This window comes from Myxine glutinosa, chromosome 5, assembly GCF_964187855.1.
Source record: "Myxine glutinosa chromosome 5, kmMyxGlut1.1, whole genome shotgun sequence".
NCBI lineage: Eukaryota > Metazoa > Chordata > Myxini > Myxiniformes > Myxinidae > Myxine > Myxine glutinosa.
In genome coordinates, this window is record NC_136265.1 from 30531301 (window position 1) to 30548090 (window position 16790).

Sequence of the window (16790 nt, forward strand, 5' to 3'; positions counted from 1 at the left end):
TCAGTATTTGCAGATGAGCCGGAGGGTCAGTATGAAATGGGTGAATCCTCAGGTGTCCGCTCTGTTTGACGGGGAAATCACACAATGGTAACCGCACATATATATCTGTATATAAACTCACCACCTTGCTCAATTTTCCCAGGTTGTCTCCACATTGATAATATCTCGCAAATATATCAAAGCTTCTTTCTTGAGACCGCATTTTCATCAATCAAACAATCAATATATTCAATTCAATTTATTCAGTTCAATTTATGCAATTAAATTCAATCAATTAGATTCAATCAATTAACAATTCAATCAATTATTCAATTTCAATTAATTTCTCAATATTCATCAATAAATCAAATTAATCATTTTGGATGTCTCCTTGCATAAGCCCTTTCCCCAATGATGTCAGGACAGGTCCATCCATTGACTGAGATCGAATTTCATCGGTCGTCACCTCAGATTCGTACCTCATGTCAATTGATGAATCACCGTCCTGTCCTAGGGTCATATCTGACATATTTTCCCATTTTGCCTGGTCTCCACAAATTTTCTTTGCAACCACTAAAGGCAACTCATCCTTCATTCGTGAGACAGCCAAAATGGATGGCAGATATTAAAGTTCTTTGGGAAAAATATCTCATCATTTTCCTTTTAATAGTACCCAAAATCTCTTGGCAATTTAAATTTCGTAAAACTCCTGAAATAAGACTGTAAATTCCTTCAATCATGCTAAATTTTGAAGCTCCATCGCTTGTAACACCCAATTTATCCCATAGGGCTTGAAAGTTCTTTCCCAAGTTCATGCAATCATTCTGCATTTGAACCCTATGATATCATTCATAATAATCATCATGATTTTATAGTCATGGTCATATCATAATCATCTATTTAAAACGAACATTTCCTTTATCACCACAGCTATGTGGTATAATCAACAATAGAATAAAACTGTACATAGCAACAGGCTACCTCATGGCCACTTAGTATACCTATTGACAATAAGTCATAACAGTATCGAATAATCATTGAACAATTCAAAAATCGCTTCCACTGCTCCAGCCGCAGCATTCGTCATTTTGTCTGCTCATCCGCATGACCAAAACGAAATAAAAGGAGCTCAACCATTACACAGCGCTTTTAATGGCGCATGCCATAGAAACTCAACGCAATTTCGACTCGGCCAGAAAACGAGCAAATTTTGCAGGATGTTAACTGGAATTAGTCGTGAAAATATATCCAAAATACACAAAAATACACACCCACAAAAATAAACAACAAACCCAAACAAACCCAAGGTCGACCCTCTTACACAGTAAATTACATCATTTCAGCATCGTATTGATTGCTGAAATATTCCAGGGTTTATACATACCTTAAAAGAGGTATGCGTGGTGTTGCCCCCTCCCACGTTTATTCCAGGGTTTATACACACCTTAAAAGAGGTATGCGTGGTGTTGCCCCCTCCCACTTTTAATTCCTCATTAAATTCCTCATTAAATTCCTTATTAAATTACTTATTAAATTACTCATTAAATTACTCATTAAATTACTCATTAAATTACTCATTAAATTACTCATTAAATTACTCATTAAATTTCTCATTAAATTACTCATTAAATTACTCATTAAATTACTCATTAAATTACTCATTAAATTACTCATTAAATTACTCATTAAATTAACTTACATAGTTTCAGCATTGTATTGATTGCTGAAATATTCCAGGGTTTATACACACCTTAAAAGAGGTATGCGTGGTGTTGCCCCCTCCCACGTTTATTCCAGGGTTTATACACACCTTAAAAGAGGTATGCGTGGTGTTGCCCCCTCCCACTTTTAATTACTCATTACATCGTTTCCATTAAAAAACATCGCTTCTACTGCTCCAGCCGCAGCATTTGTCACTTTGTTTGCTCATTCACTATTCCTGATTCGTCATCAAGGATCTCCATCATCACACAGCGTACTTAATTCCGCATTCTAATGAGAATTCAACAGGATTTTACGACTCAAAGGAAAAGAACGAGCAGACCTTTTGCAGGATGATCGTTACAAAAATCGTTACATATATTAAAGTATTTATGATGTCGACAAATCATATCTTAATTCTTACAAGATTTTGGTTCTTTGAATAAATCACAGCACCGGGAGAACCAGCTCCAAAAATGGATCTTTGTGTTTATTCAGCACCCTAGTAATTGGTTCTTTGTGTACTAATTACACAGCACCCAGGCCCCGCTCATATGGATCTTTGTGCAGCGCTACACAGCACCTGAGCAAAAAGGGGTTTCATCTACATTTTCCCTATCTGGTGTACCATCCGTGATATTTGTCTGCTCATTCACTATTCCTGATTCGTCATCAAGGATCTCCATCATCACACAGCGTACTTAATTCCGCTTTTTAATGAGAATTCAACAGGAATTTACGACTCAAAGGAAAAGAACGAGCAGACCTTTTGCAGGACGATAACTGGAATTAGTCGTGAAAATATATCCAAATACACAAAAATACACACACACATGCATTAACAACATTTATTCCGTTTAACAGAACAAACATTTCCTCTATCATGACATGCATGTCTTCAAAATTATATGCCCAAGAGAAAAAGTAAAATTAATTAAAACTGCGGGCAGTGATGATCCGGGGACCATACCGCTCCATCCTGATTGGACGAGTGCGTGCTAGAGTCGTTAACAACGACAGTCCAGATCCGATTGTTCAAAATTTCAACTCAATCGATCGAAAAATGAACGCAGGGATGCATTTTAAAGGTGCAGTGGCACTAACTGAGTTGCCACGAATATGGCCACGAAATTGCCAATATGGCCATCACAAAATATTTTCCTTAATCAATTGGCTCATAGCATAACCAATCTGCAAGTATTTCATCCGAAGATGTATCTCTCAGGAATTTTAATTAAATAAGTCATTTATAAATCAACGAGTTAATTTATTAAATGATTAATCAATAAATCAATATTTTCCTTGACAGCCACATCACTTGGTCAGTGTCATGTCCAAATATCAGCTTCCTTACTCAAAAGGTGCCTGAGTTAATGTAATGTAATTACTGTAATAAGATTACTGCAATTGCTGTAATGATTACTGTAATTACTGTAATTACCGGAACTGTAATTACTGTAATTACCTCAGGTAATTACTGTAATGTAATTACTGTAATGTAATAAGAAATGTAATTAATTAAATAAGTACTTCATTAATCGTTAATAATGAAATAATTCCTGAATTCTCATTCGATTCACTTGACATTCGAATGTCCCCAAAACGTTGGAGCAAAACGTTGCAACAACGAAAGTGAAACGTTGTGGCGATGTTGTGGAAACGTTAGCAAAACCCAACATTTGAATGTTCCCAAAACATTCCAACAACAAGTTCCAACAACAAGTTCCAACAACAAGTTCCAACAACAAGTTCCAACAAGTTCCAACAACAAGTTCCAACAGCAAGTTCCAACAACAAGTTCCAACAACAAGTTCCAACAACAAGTTCCAACAACAAGTTCCAACAAGTTCCAACAGCAAGTTCCAACAGCAAGTTCCAACAGCAAGTTCCAACAGCAAGTTCCAACAACAAGTTCCAACAGCAAGTTCCAACAGCAAGTTCCAACAGCAAGTTCCAACAACAAGTTCCAACAACAAGTTCCAACAGCAAGTTCCAACAACAAGTTCCAACAACAAGTTCCAACAACAAGTTCCAACAACAAGTTCCAACAACAAGTTCCAACAAGTTCCAACAACAAGTTCCAACAACAAGTAACAGCAAGTTCCAACAACAAGTTCCAACAACAAGTTCCAACAAGTTCCAACAACAAGTTCCAACAGCAAGTTCCAACAACAAGTTCCAACAACAAGTTCCAACAGCAAGTTCCAACAGCAAGTTCCAACAGCAAGTTCCAACAACAAGTTCCAACAACAAGTTCCAACAAGTTCCAACAGCAAGTTCCAACAAGTTCCAACAAGTTCCAACAGCAAGTTCCAACAACAAGTTCCAACAACAAGTTCCAACAAGTTCCAACAGCAAGTTCCAACAGCAAGTTCCAACAACAAGTTCCAACAGCAAGTTCCAACAACAAGTTCCAACAACAAGTTCCAACAACAAGTTCCAACAACAAGTTCCAACAAGTTCCAACAGCAAGTTCCAACAGCAAGTTCCAACAACAAGTTCCAACAACAAGTTCCAACAACAAGTTCCAACAAGTTCCAACAACAAGTTCCAACAACAAGTTCCAACAACAAGTTCCAACAACAAGTTCCAACAACTTCCAACAGCAAGTTCCAACAACAAGTTCCAACAACAAGTTCCAACAAGTTCCAACAGCAAGTTCCAACAACAAGTTCCAACAACAAGTTCCAACAGCAAGTTCCAACAGCAAGTTCCAACAGCAAGTTCCAACAACAAGTTCCAACAGCAAGTTCCAACAGCAAGTTCCAACAACAAGTTCCAACAACAAGTTCCAACAAGTTCCAACAACAAGTTCCAACAGCAAGTTCCAACAAGTTCCAACAAGTGCCAACAGCAAGTTCCAACAAGTTCCAACAGCAAGTTCCAACAACAAGTTCCAACGAGTTCCAACAGCAAGTTCCAACAACAAGTTCCAACAAGTTCCAACAACAAGTTCCAACAGCAAGTTCCAACAAGTTCCAACAAGTGCCAACAGCAAGTTCCAACAAGTTCCAACAGCAAGTTCCAACAACAAGTTCCAACGAGTTCCAACAACAAGTTCCAACAATAAGTTCCAACAACAAGTTCCAACAGCAAGTTCCAACAACAAGTTCCAACAAGTTCCAACAACAAGTTCCAACAACAAGTTCCAACAACAAGTTCCAACAGCAAGTTCCAACAATAAGTTCCAACAAGTTATTATCACATTGCAATGACCTCTAAACATTCCTAAACCAATATCCCATTAAAAAATCCCATTAAAATCCCATATTTTGTCACCCTTTGCATTGTTGAAAGCAATTAATTCCATAACTTAATATTACCTCAATTTATATATACTAGGGCGTGCCCGCACGTACGTGCTCGCCCGTACGTGCTTGCAAAAAACATGCGTGCAAACAACAACAACAAAACTTTGAAACCACGTGGCAGTAACGACCACAGAACCCCCCCCTTCTATTTACATGCAATGGTTTGGTCCATTCGCAAAGCCAAAGCGAACGACCACAGAACCCCCCTTCTATTTACATGCAATGGTTCGGTCCATCCGCAGAGCCAAAGCGAACGACCACAGAACCCTCGCCATTAATATCTATTGTAAGCGTGCCAAATCAATAAGTATCAATTTTTTTTCTATGAGCCTCGACCAGAGAGTGGTTGCTACTCACAAAACACTCGTCGCTAGCTGTTCCATTGTCTGTTGATTCCCATTCTGCTGTTTTTGTCTCATAATCAAGATAAATTTGGAACAGCCCTTAAACTAACACCAAGCAGATCAATTTTTTTTATATTTAAATATAAAATCATTTTCTCATTAATTCATAATCATAAAATCATTTAATCCGTGTCACCCATGCTATTTATCTAGCAAATTTCGTCAAAAAAAACACAACAGCACTGGTTCCGTGTCACCCATGCTATTTATCTATCTATAATTCCAGTAATCTCTGTCTGTCTGTCTGTACGTCTGTACGTTTGTCTGTGACCGCTGTTTCTCGACAACCACGGGTCCGATATACTTTTAACTTGCCAGGTATATTGCTGGGGACCCGAGGATGTGCCTTTTCAAGGTTTCATATTAATCGGACAATTACTTACCGAGCTATGTCCAAAAAACGATTCAACCAATCAGAGAGCAGCGAACGATCGCGTGTGCCGAACGTGGCGGGCACACTCTGCCTCGGATGGCACATTTGAGAGCGTATTCATTTATTTCACGTTTGCAAACTATGTTGGCGTTAAACTATGTTTTACAACTAATAAAAACGAATTTGCGATTCATTCGCTTTCCTGCGCGTTTGTGTACGCGATGGCGATTTCTTTACCAAACTCCGGAAGCCGTTCGCTTTGGACCGAACCATTGCATGTAAATAGAGGGGGGGGATTGTCACCACTCGCAAGCCGTTCGCTTTGGACCAAACCATTTCATGTAAATAGAGGGGGGGGATATAATTTTAGATATAGATATAGTACGGGCATGCCCTAGTCTAGCAAATTTCGTCAAAAAATCGAACGAGTTTTAGTTATGGCGGGAAAACTGAAAAAAAAATTCTCTATTTAAAACAGGTGTACACGATTGTACACGTGTACGGACCTTACCGAACCTTACCGACCCGGCAAACAAATCGCCTCATGGTGCACTTCATGAGCCGACTTGCCCGCAGACCAGAGTAAGGCTCTTAACACCCAGCGTATACCGTACGCATATGCAAGCACACGAATAATAGAATCATTTAAACCGTTCCATCCGTGACTTTTACCTTGGACGGTCGTGACAAAAATACTTTTACACTCCTTGGATTACCTACGGAATGCAAGTCCCACACACCAAATCCTCCATCTTCAGAATTCATATTTCATAATGGACAGATCCCCAAGACGTCATGCTTACATGCTCACCTTGGCGACGTCCACTCGAAATTTCAGCAGTGCCTCCATATTGTCGTAGAATTTCGTGTATGACTCACAGGACTCCAATGACCGGACTCAGGTTTCCAAAAGGTCTGGTTTATTATTCACTTCATTCCATTTACCAAATAATACCGCATTATTCAATGGCTGAGATTAACTCTTTTCCATGGTCCTTTTCGTTCGGCTGATGTTCTTCCGCAGCGCCGTACTCGTTCATTCCATCGTTCCGTCGGGCAGGGCTTCTGAGGACAAGTCTACTTTACTCAACGTTTGCTCTCGTTATATCGCCAAACTGGACTTAATCTCCTCTCCGCTAATGTCCCGAGGTCATGCATCGCACCGAGTCCTGGCATCAGCTCGCTCCCCTCCTGCTGTGATTTCCATTTACACAGCAGGGGGGGGGGTGCTCTAGCCTGGGGCCTTGACCAGGTGTTTCCAAAGGATTATCATGTTCATGCACATTCTGCTTCGTTACCAGATTTAATCAATGAGTTACCAGGGCCAATCAATACGTTACACTGAGTTACACTTCCACAATGTCATGGCAGAGTGGAGTCAGGAAAGAGATAAAGAGGACTTTTCCAGAAAGTCATTGAGATCATTGATGTTGTTGTTGTTTTCGTATGTAGCCTGTGGCTGCTGGTTGCATCATTTCTCTGGAAGCGCGTTTGTGCTGCTGATGCAGTGCCCCAATTACCAGTGAGCTGGTACTCAATTTGCCGGCCTCGGAAGGGTGACAGCAAACGATCGACCGGGATTCCAACTCAGGATCCGAGGATCCCAAGCCAGCAACCTAACTGTTAAGCGAACACCAGGTTCAGATCATTGATGAATATAAAGAATAGGATAGGGCCAAAACTCCAGCTTTTACAGCGAGAGGGAGAGGAGAAGGAGCCACACACACACACACACACGCATGCACACACACACTGTTGAGAGCCACACGTTGAGGACAAGAGTGGAGGAAGTCAGCAATCCAAGAGTGGAGTTGGCCTTTGATTGTATGGGCAGACAGTTTGGCGAGTAAGGCAGGATGCCAGACTGTATCGAAAGCTCGAGACATGTCCAGAGAGACAGTCCTGATCTCATCTCTGATATTGAGGGCCTCCATCGATTCCTGGGAGAGTGGAAGCAGCATGTCCCAAGTGGAGTGACCATGTCTGAATCCGAATTGATGATCTGAGATGAGGCTGTTGAAGAAAAGGAATGATTTTATGTCAACTGTGATGATGGATTCCATGACTTCGCTGATGATTGGTAGTACGCTAATTGGTTTGGAGTTGAGAGGATCTGTTATTTCACCTTTTTAGCTCACCTGGAACGAAGTTCAGGGGAGCTTATGCGATGGCGCATCGTCAGTCAGTCCGTCCGTAAACACTCGCAACTTCTCCACAACCGCTGAAGGGATTGTGACCAAACTTGGCACAGATGATATTTATTGCGTTGTGACTAAAGTTTGTTCACCGCATAAAATAAAAAAATCTAGGTCTAAGGGGGTTTACCGGGGTCAAAGTGGATCCAGGTTTGACCCCCCAAAATAGGTATTTGCTTTCTTCTCAGAAACTACACACGCAATTTCAATGAAACTTCACCACAACCTTCATCACCCGTGATGTACCAATGTTTGTTCAAGGCATTAGAAAAATTGGGGTCTGAGGAGGTACATAGGGTTGAGGGAAGGGGTTTCCACAAAGTACACTCAAAGGGGGCAGTACACACAAAGGCAAAACCATGCATGCAGAATAGTCAGATAGCTTCACCATCCCACTCTCTGAAAAATAATGGAATTGCGAAGCAAAAGTGATCGTTGAAATTGGGGAAATTGTGCTCCTGTATGATCTGACATCCCATTGAGGGAGAACCAATAAAACGAAGCATTTTGACCGTGGAATTCGAAAACAAAAAGGAAAGGACTGCATTGCTCACAGAGGTGTGAGTACCCAGGGATGTTGGCCTAAATATTATCAAGTACCAGGATCTTTGAAATGAAGTCGAGAGAAAGCAGAAGCCGAGTTATGCCGATTTTCTTGGAGCTAGCCCAAGACCATGATCATCACAACTTGGTCCTTGAGAGGTTATCCGAGGGAAATTGAGGTAGATACCTGGGAGGAGTCCTTTTCACCTTCTAAAATGTGCAAATGAAGATTACAACGGATTCATATCTACCTAGTTTGAGCACCAATTGTTGACACCTTGTCCCACCCTTGTTTTATTTGTCAAAACGATATTGTTTTGAAATCCTTTTCTCCCCTTCTCTCATCTCTGATAGTCGCAGCCCTTTCATTTTCCATTTTACCAATATTGTCCCCTCCCATTCTCCTGTGTATGAGATATGAAGAAGTTTGAAATGGCTGGATTTGAACAGTTACAGTTTCTGTAAATAACAGGTAACATCTCGTACCAGGGCCACTGCATCAACGGCTCAGGCGCACTTCGAGAAATGATGCAACCAACAGCCACAGGCTGCATACGAAACAACAACTTTTCACTGAAAGAAAATCATTGTAGTTATGAAAAATGAAAACAATAAAAAGATAAAAATCTGCAGACTTTGATCATCTGACACTTATTACCATTATTGAGGGTCCAATATTGAAGATCTGGTCACCTGGACGATTGTTGGTTTGTGTAACATTGGTACGAGTTGGCTGCTGCTGTTCAACGGTTGTGGACTGATGCGTATTGTTCGGAAGAACATCCTTTGCTGCACGGGTTGTGATGCTCAACTACGCTGGTGATGGGAACAAGTAGAAGGGGGGGGGGGGGAGGAGAAGGGGGGGTCATTTTGGGAAAGGGAGGCATTGGATAGGGGTGGGTTACTTTGAAAAAATTGAGTTGTTTTGAGTGTTTGATTTTGGAGTATTTGAATTTGTTATTAAAATATTTTTATTTTCTGTCAACTGTTTTGGGTTTTGTTTGTATAATCATTATTGCTTTGATTATAATTACTAGGGCATGCCCGTACGTGGGTGCAATGCCCGTACGTGGGTACGTGGGTACGTGGGTGCGAGTACGGTGACAATCCCCCCCCCTCTATTTACATGAAATGGTTTGGTCCATGAAATGGTTTGGTTCATTCGCAACGCCAAAGCGAACGGCGAACGGCTTGCGAGTACGGTGACAATCCCCCCCCCTCTATTTACATGAAATGGTTTGGTCCATTCGCAACGACCACAGAACCCCCCCCCCCCCCCCCCTCTATTTACATGAAATGGTTTGGTCCATTCGCAACGCCAAAGCGAACGGCGAACGGCTAAATCGCCATAGCTCGGTAAGTACTTGTCCGATTAATTTCAAACCTTGAAAAGGCACATCCTCGGGTCCCCAGCAATATACCTGGCAAGTTTCAAGTATATCGGACCCGTGGTTGTCGAGAAACAGCGGTCGCATACAAACATACAAACATACAAACATACACACACACAGAGATTAGTGGAATTATAGATAGATTATCCCCACGCTTTTAAAATAAAACAGGGACATTGTAACCGGGTCTTTGTCCGTCCGTCACGCTATCTCCTCCTAAACGTTGTGCAGAAATTCACCAAACTTGGGAGTTGTGATCATCACATGGCAACAAGGTGCGAGAGCAGCATCATTTGTCGCTGTGCTCCTTGGGATCCTCTTGGAGCAGGGTCAAAAGGTCAAATACAATAAAACGAATTACGTGAATATTTATAAAAACTTTTCAATGAAACTTTGTATAAGTTATCAACATAGTCTGGTCAAATCTGTTTCTGGTGTTTGTTCCCCCTCCATCCCCTCCCTTACCTCAAATGGCTACACAGCTGATTCCGCACGTGAAAAGCCGAATGCCTCAACTCTGTATTTGCCTCAAAATCTTGTGTCCCAAACCCATCTCTCTCTCTACCCACCTTACCCAGTCGAACCCAGCTGCTCCTGGAGTCTGTGTCCTTCTCTCCTGACAAGGTGGAGAAGTTTCTGTCAAACCTCGACTCTGATTCTGCAACTGGACCAGACGGCATCAGCCCCCGGGTCCTAAAATCCAACTCTGCCGTTCTTTCACACCTTCTCTCTGTTCTTTTCACCCTCTCTTTTGCTCAAGGTCATCTGCCATCAGCTTGCATCAGCTTGGTCATCAGCTTGCCGCTTTACACAAAAAAGGTGCAAAAACAGATCCTTGCAACGACAGACGAATCAGCCTGCTCCCAATTATCAGCAAAGTCATGGAATCCATCATTGCTTCGGATATTAAATCCTTCCTCTTCTCCAATGGCCTGATCTCTGATCATCAATTTGGTTTCAGACCAGGTCACTCTACTCTGGACATGCTGCTTCTGCTGTCTCAACAATGGGTGGAGGTCCTCAATGCCAAACAGGAAATTAGAGCTGTCTCCCTTGACATATCATGTGCCTTCGATACCGTCTGGCACCCAGCTCTGCTCACCAAACTCTCCTCCTATGGTATCCATGGAAATCTCCACGCATGCCTTGCAGACTTCAAGACTCTCTGCTCACCTTCACTCTTTCATTCCTCTTTACTCCCGCCTCTGAAACAAACTCCCTCACTCTCCTCAATCCCACTCCTCCCTCCAGTTCTTAAAAACAGCTGTTCACCACCATCTCTTATCTTCCCCCATCCAAAACCTTGATCTTTTCTACCCCTGCTAATTCACCCCAGATCCACTTTTTTGAAATTCCAACTTCTTTCCTGTAAGTCCTCGCAGTGTCCATGTGTTTTATACCTCTCCCCCCCCCCCCCTTCCCATGCTCTCTGCCCCCCAAGCCCTCTCCCTCCCACGGATCTTCTGTTGTCCCTGTTCTCTGCTGTTGTACTTGTGTGCTTCCCTCTCTCTCTCTCCATTTTGCCTCCCGCTCCCTTTATTGTATGTTTTGTTTGTCCATTTGTTTTTTTTTTGTGAGATTGATGTTAGCTCTTACACGAGCCTCGATCTTGTATGTAAAAAAAAAAAAACCTTGGGGGACACATGAAATGTTGAACTCATTTATGGGTTTGACCCCTGGTTCATGCATTAGGGGGTGGTGACAGGGGTCAAAAACTAGAAAATGAATTATGTGTAAATTTATAAACACTTTTCAATGAAACTTTGAAAATGCAATCAACGTTGGAGAGGGTTAGGGGGTGGGAAGGATGAGATATTGAACTCATTTTTAGCTCACCTGGAACTATGTTCCTGGAGCTTATGCAATGGCGCGTCGTTCGTCCGTCCGTAAAGACTTGAAACTTCTCCGAAACTGCTGATGGGATTGTGACCAAACTCGGCACAAATGATATTTGGTATGTTGTGACCAATGTTTGTTCACGGCATTAAAAAATTAGGGGTTTAAGGGGGTCTACCAGGGGTCAAAGTGGATAAGGGTTTGACCCTCCAAAATAGGAATTTGCTTTTTCCTCTGAAACCACCCATACTATTTCGATGACACTTGACCACAACCTTCAACACCCGTGATGTTCCAATGTTTGTTCACGGCATTAGAAAAATCGGGGTCTATGGGTGGTGGAGGGCTGGTGGGGCAGGGTGGTTGCCCCCCAAAATAGGTTCTTTTGTTTTTGTTTGTTCGTTTAAAGTCTTATGATTACGTTAGTATGATTGTACATGCTGTCCTGTTGCTGTCGTTATAGCTCCTGCTAACCCAGGATTTAGCAACCATTGAAATAGGTTTAAAATACCTTTTGCTGGTGTAATATATTGCTTTATTCTTCCAGGTGAGCGCCAGGGGTATTGCCCCTATGTTTGGGTTTAACCTCTGATTCATGCATAAGGGGATGGTGACAGGGTTCAAACACAAAATTTATGTGAAACTTTTTGTCACCTTTCAATTTTGTTTTTGGTGGTAAGTGGTGGCGATTTTGATAGCGGTTTATGATGGCGGTTTATGATGGCGATTTATGATAGCGGTTTATGATGGCGATTTATGATAGCGGTTTATGATGGCGATTTATGATAGCGATTTTGATAGCGGTTTATGATGGCGGTTTATGATGGCGATTTATGATAGCGGTTTATGATGGCGATTTATGATAGCGATTTATGATAGCGATTTTGATAGCGGTTTATGACGGCGGTTTATGATGGCGGTTTATGATAGCGATTTTGATAGCGGTTTATGATGGCGGTTTATGATGGCGATTTATGATAGCGGTTTATGATGGCGGTTTATGATGGCGATTTATGATAGCGGTTTATGATGGCGATTTATGATAGCGGTTTATGATGGCGATTTATGATAGCGATTTATGATGGCGATTTATGATAGCGGTTTATGATGGCGATTTATGATAGCGGTTTATGATGGCGATTTATGATAGCGATTTTGATAGCGGTTTATGATGGCGGTTTATGATGACGATTTATGATAGCGGTTTATGATGGCGGTTTATGATGGCAGTTTATGATAGCGGTTTATGATAGCGATTTTGATGGCGATTTATGATAGCGGTTTATGATGGCGATTTATGATGGCGGTTTATGATAGCGATTTTGATAGCGGTTTATGACGGCGGTTTATGATGGCGGTTTATGATGGCGGTTTATCATGGCGATTTATGATGGCGATTTATGATAGCGGTTTATGATGGCGGTTTATGATGGCGGTTTATGATGGTGGTTTATGATAGCGATTTTGATAGCAGTTTATGATGGCGGTTTATGATGGCGGTTTATGATGGCGATTTCTGATAGCGAATTATGATAGCGATTTTGATAGCGGTTTATGATGGCGGTTTATGATAGCGATTTTGATATCGGTTTATGATGACGGTTTATGATGGCGATTTATGATAGCGATTTATGATGGCGGTTTATGATGGCGGTTTATGATGGCGGTTTATGATAGCGGTTTATGATAGCAGTTTATGATAGCGATTTTGAAAGCGGTTTATGATGGCGGTTTATGATGGCGGTTTATGATGGCGATTTATGATGGCGGTTTATGATAGCGATTTTGAAAGTGGTTTATGATAGCGATTTATGATGGCGGTTTATGATAGCGGTTTATGATAGCGGTTTATGATAGCAGTTTATGATAGCGATTTTGATGGCGGTTTATGATGGCGGTTTATGATGGCGGTTTATGATGGTGGTTTATGATAGCGATTTTGATAGCGGTTTATGATGGCGGTTTATGATGGCGGTTTATGATGGCGATTTATGATAGCGAATTATGATAGCGATTTTGATAGCGGTTTATGATGGCGGTTTATGATAGCGATTTTGATAGCGGTTTATGATGACGGTTTATGATGGCGATTTATGATAGCGATTTATGATGGCGGTTTATGATGGCGGTTTATGATGGCGGTTTATGATAGCGGTTTATGATAGCGGTTTATGATAGCGATTTTGAAAGCGGTTTATGATGGCGGTTTATGATGGCGGTTTATGATGGCGATTTATGATGGCGGTTTATGATAGCGATTTTGAAAGTGGTTTATGATAGCGATTTATGATGGCGGTTTATGATAGCGGTTTATGATAGCGGTTTATGATAGCGGTTTATGATAGCGATTTTGATGGCGGTTTATGATGGCGGTTTATGATAGCGGTTTATGATTGCAATTTTGATAGCGGTTTATGATGGCGATTTATGATAGCGGTTTATGACAGCGGTTTATGACAGCGGTTTATGATAGCGATTTTGATAGCGGTTTATAATAGCGATTTTGATAGCGGTTTATGATAGCGATTTTTGATAGCGGTTTATGATGGTGGTTTATGATAGCGGTTTATAATAGCGATTTTGATAGCGGTTTATGATAGCGGTTTATGATAGCGGTTTATAATAGCGATTATGATAGCGGTTTATAATAGCGATTTTGATAGCGGTTTATGATAGCGGTTTATGATGGCGGTTTATGATAGTGGCTTATGATAGCAGTTTATGATAGCGATATATGATGGCGGTTTATGATAGCAGTTTATGATAGCGGTTTATGATTGCGATTTTGATAGCGGTTTATGATGGCGATTTATGATAGCGGTTTATGATAGCGGTTTATGACAGCGGTTTATGACAGCGGTTTATGATAGCGATTTTGATAGCGGTTATAATAGCGATTTTGATAGCGGTTTATGATGGCGGTTTATGATGGCGGTTTATGATGGTGGTTTATGATAGCGATTTTGATAGCGGTTTATGATGGCGGTTTATGATGGCGGTTTATGATGGCGATTTATGATAGCGAATTATGATAGCGATTTTGATAGCGGTTTATGATGGCGGTTTATGATAGCGATTTTGATAGCGGTTTATGATGACGGTTTATGATGGCGATTTATGATAGCGATTTATGATGGCGGTTTATGATGGCGGTTTATGATGGCGGTTTATGATAGCGGTTTATGATAGCGGTTTATGATAGCGATTTTGAAAGCGGTTTATGATGGCGGTTTATGATGGCGGTTTATGATGGCGGTTTATGATGGCGGTTTATGATAGCGATTTTGAAAGTGGTTTATGATAGCGATTTATGATGGCGGTTTATGATAGCGGTTTATGATAGCGGTTTATGATAGCGGTTTATGATAGCGATTTTGATGGCGGTTTATGATGGCGGTTTATGATAGCGGTTTATGATTGCAATTTTGATAGCGGTTTATGATGGCGATTTATGATAGCGGTTTATGACAGCGGTTTATGACAGCGGTTTATGATAGCGATTTTGATAGCGGTTTATAATAGCGATTTTGATAGCGGTTTATGATAGCGATTTTTGATAGCGGTTTATGATGGTGGTTTATGATAGCGGTTTATAATAGCGATTTTGATAGCGGTTTATGATAGCGGTTTATGATAGCGGTTTATAATAGCGATTATGATAGCGGTTTATAATAGCGATTTTGATAGCGGTTTATGATAGCGGTTTATGATGGCGGTTTATGATAGTGGCTTATGATAGCAGTTTATGATAGCGATATATGATGGCGGTTTATGATAGCAGTTTATGATAGCGGTTTATGATTGCGATTTTGATAGCGGTTTATGATGGCGATTTATGATAGCGGTTTATGATAGCGGTTTATGACAGCGGTTTATGATAGCGGTTTATGATTGCGATTTTGATAGCGGTTTATAATAGCGATTTTGATAGCGGTTTATGATAGCGGTTTATGATAGCGATTTATAATAGCGATTATGATAGCGGTTTATAATAGCGATTTTGATAGCGGTTTATTATAGCGATTTATGATGACGGTTTATGATGGTGGTTTATGATAGCGGTTTATAATAGCGATTTTGATAGCGGCTTATGATAGCGGTTTATGATAGCGGTTTATAATGGCGATTATGATAGCGGTTTATAATAGCGATTTTGATAGCGGTTTATTATAGCGATTTATGATGGCGGTTTATGATAGCAGTTTATGATGGTGGTTTATGATAGCGGTTTATGATAGCGATTTTGAAAGCGGTTTATGATAGCGATATATGATGGCGGTTTATGATCGCGGTTTATGATAGCGGTTTATGATGGCGATTTATGATAGCGGTTTATGATGGCGGTTTATGACGGCGGTTTATGACTGCGATTTATGATGGCGATTTATGATAGCGGTTTATAATAGCGATTTTGATAGCGGTTTATGATCGCGATTTATGATAGCGATTTATGATGGCGGTTTATGATGGCGGTTTATGATAGTGATTTATGATAGCGGTTTATGATAGCGGTTTATGATAGCGATTTATGATAGCAGTTTATGATGGCGGTTTATGATGGCGGTTTATGGCAGCGATTTATGATAGCGGTTATTGACAGCGGTTTATGATAGCGATTTATGATGGCGGTTTATGGTGGCGGTTTATGATAGCGATTTATGATAGCGATTTATGATAGCGATTTATGATAGCGGTTGATGATAGCGGTTGATGATGGCGATTTATGATGGTGGTTTATGACAGCGATTTATGATAGCGGTTTATGATAGCGATTTATGATAGCGATTTATGATAGCGGTTTATGATAGCGATTTATGATAGCGATTTATGATGGCGATTTATGATGGCGGTTTATGATGGCGGTTTATGATGGCGGTTTATGATGGCGGTTTATGCTGGCGGTTTATGCTGGCGGTTTATGATGGCGGTTTATGATGGCGGTTTATGATGGCGGTTTATGATGGCGGTTTATGATGGCGGCTTATGATGGCGGTTTATGATGGCGGTTTATGATGGCGGTTTATGATGGCGGTTTATGATGGCGGTTTATGATGGCG

At 41.0% G+C, this 16790-nt stretch overlaps 1 protein-coding gene across 1 annotated transcript in view; it reads left to right on the plus strand.

The window, feature by feature from the left end:
- Positions 1-9325, plus strand: part of LOC144892233 (uncharacterized) — a 43197-nt gene extending 33872 nt beyond the window's left edge. The window contains exon 6 of the transcript XR_013623450.1: positions 8996-9325. The gene's annotated coding sequence lies outside the window, so the exon portion shown is untranslated. The remainder of the gene's footprint in view (positions 1-8995) is intronic.
- Positions 9326-16790: the final 7465 nt, after the last annotated feature.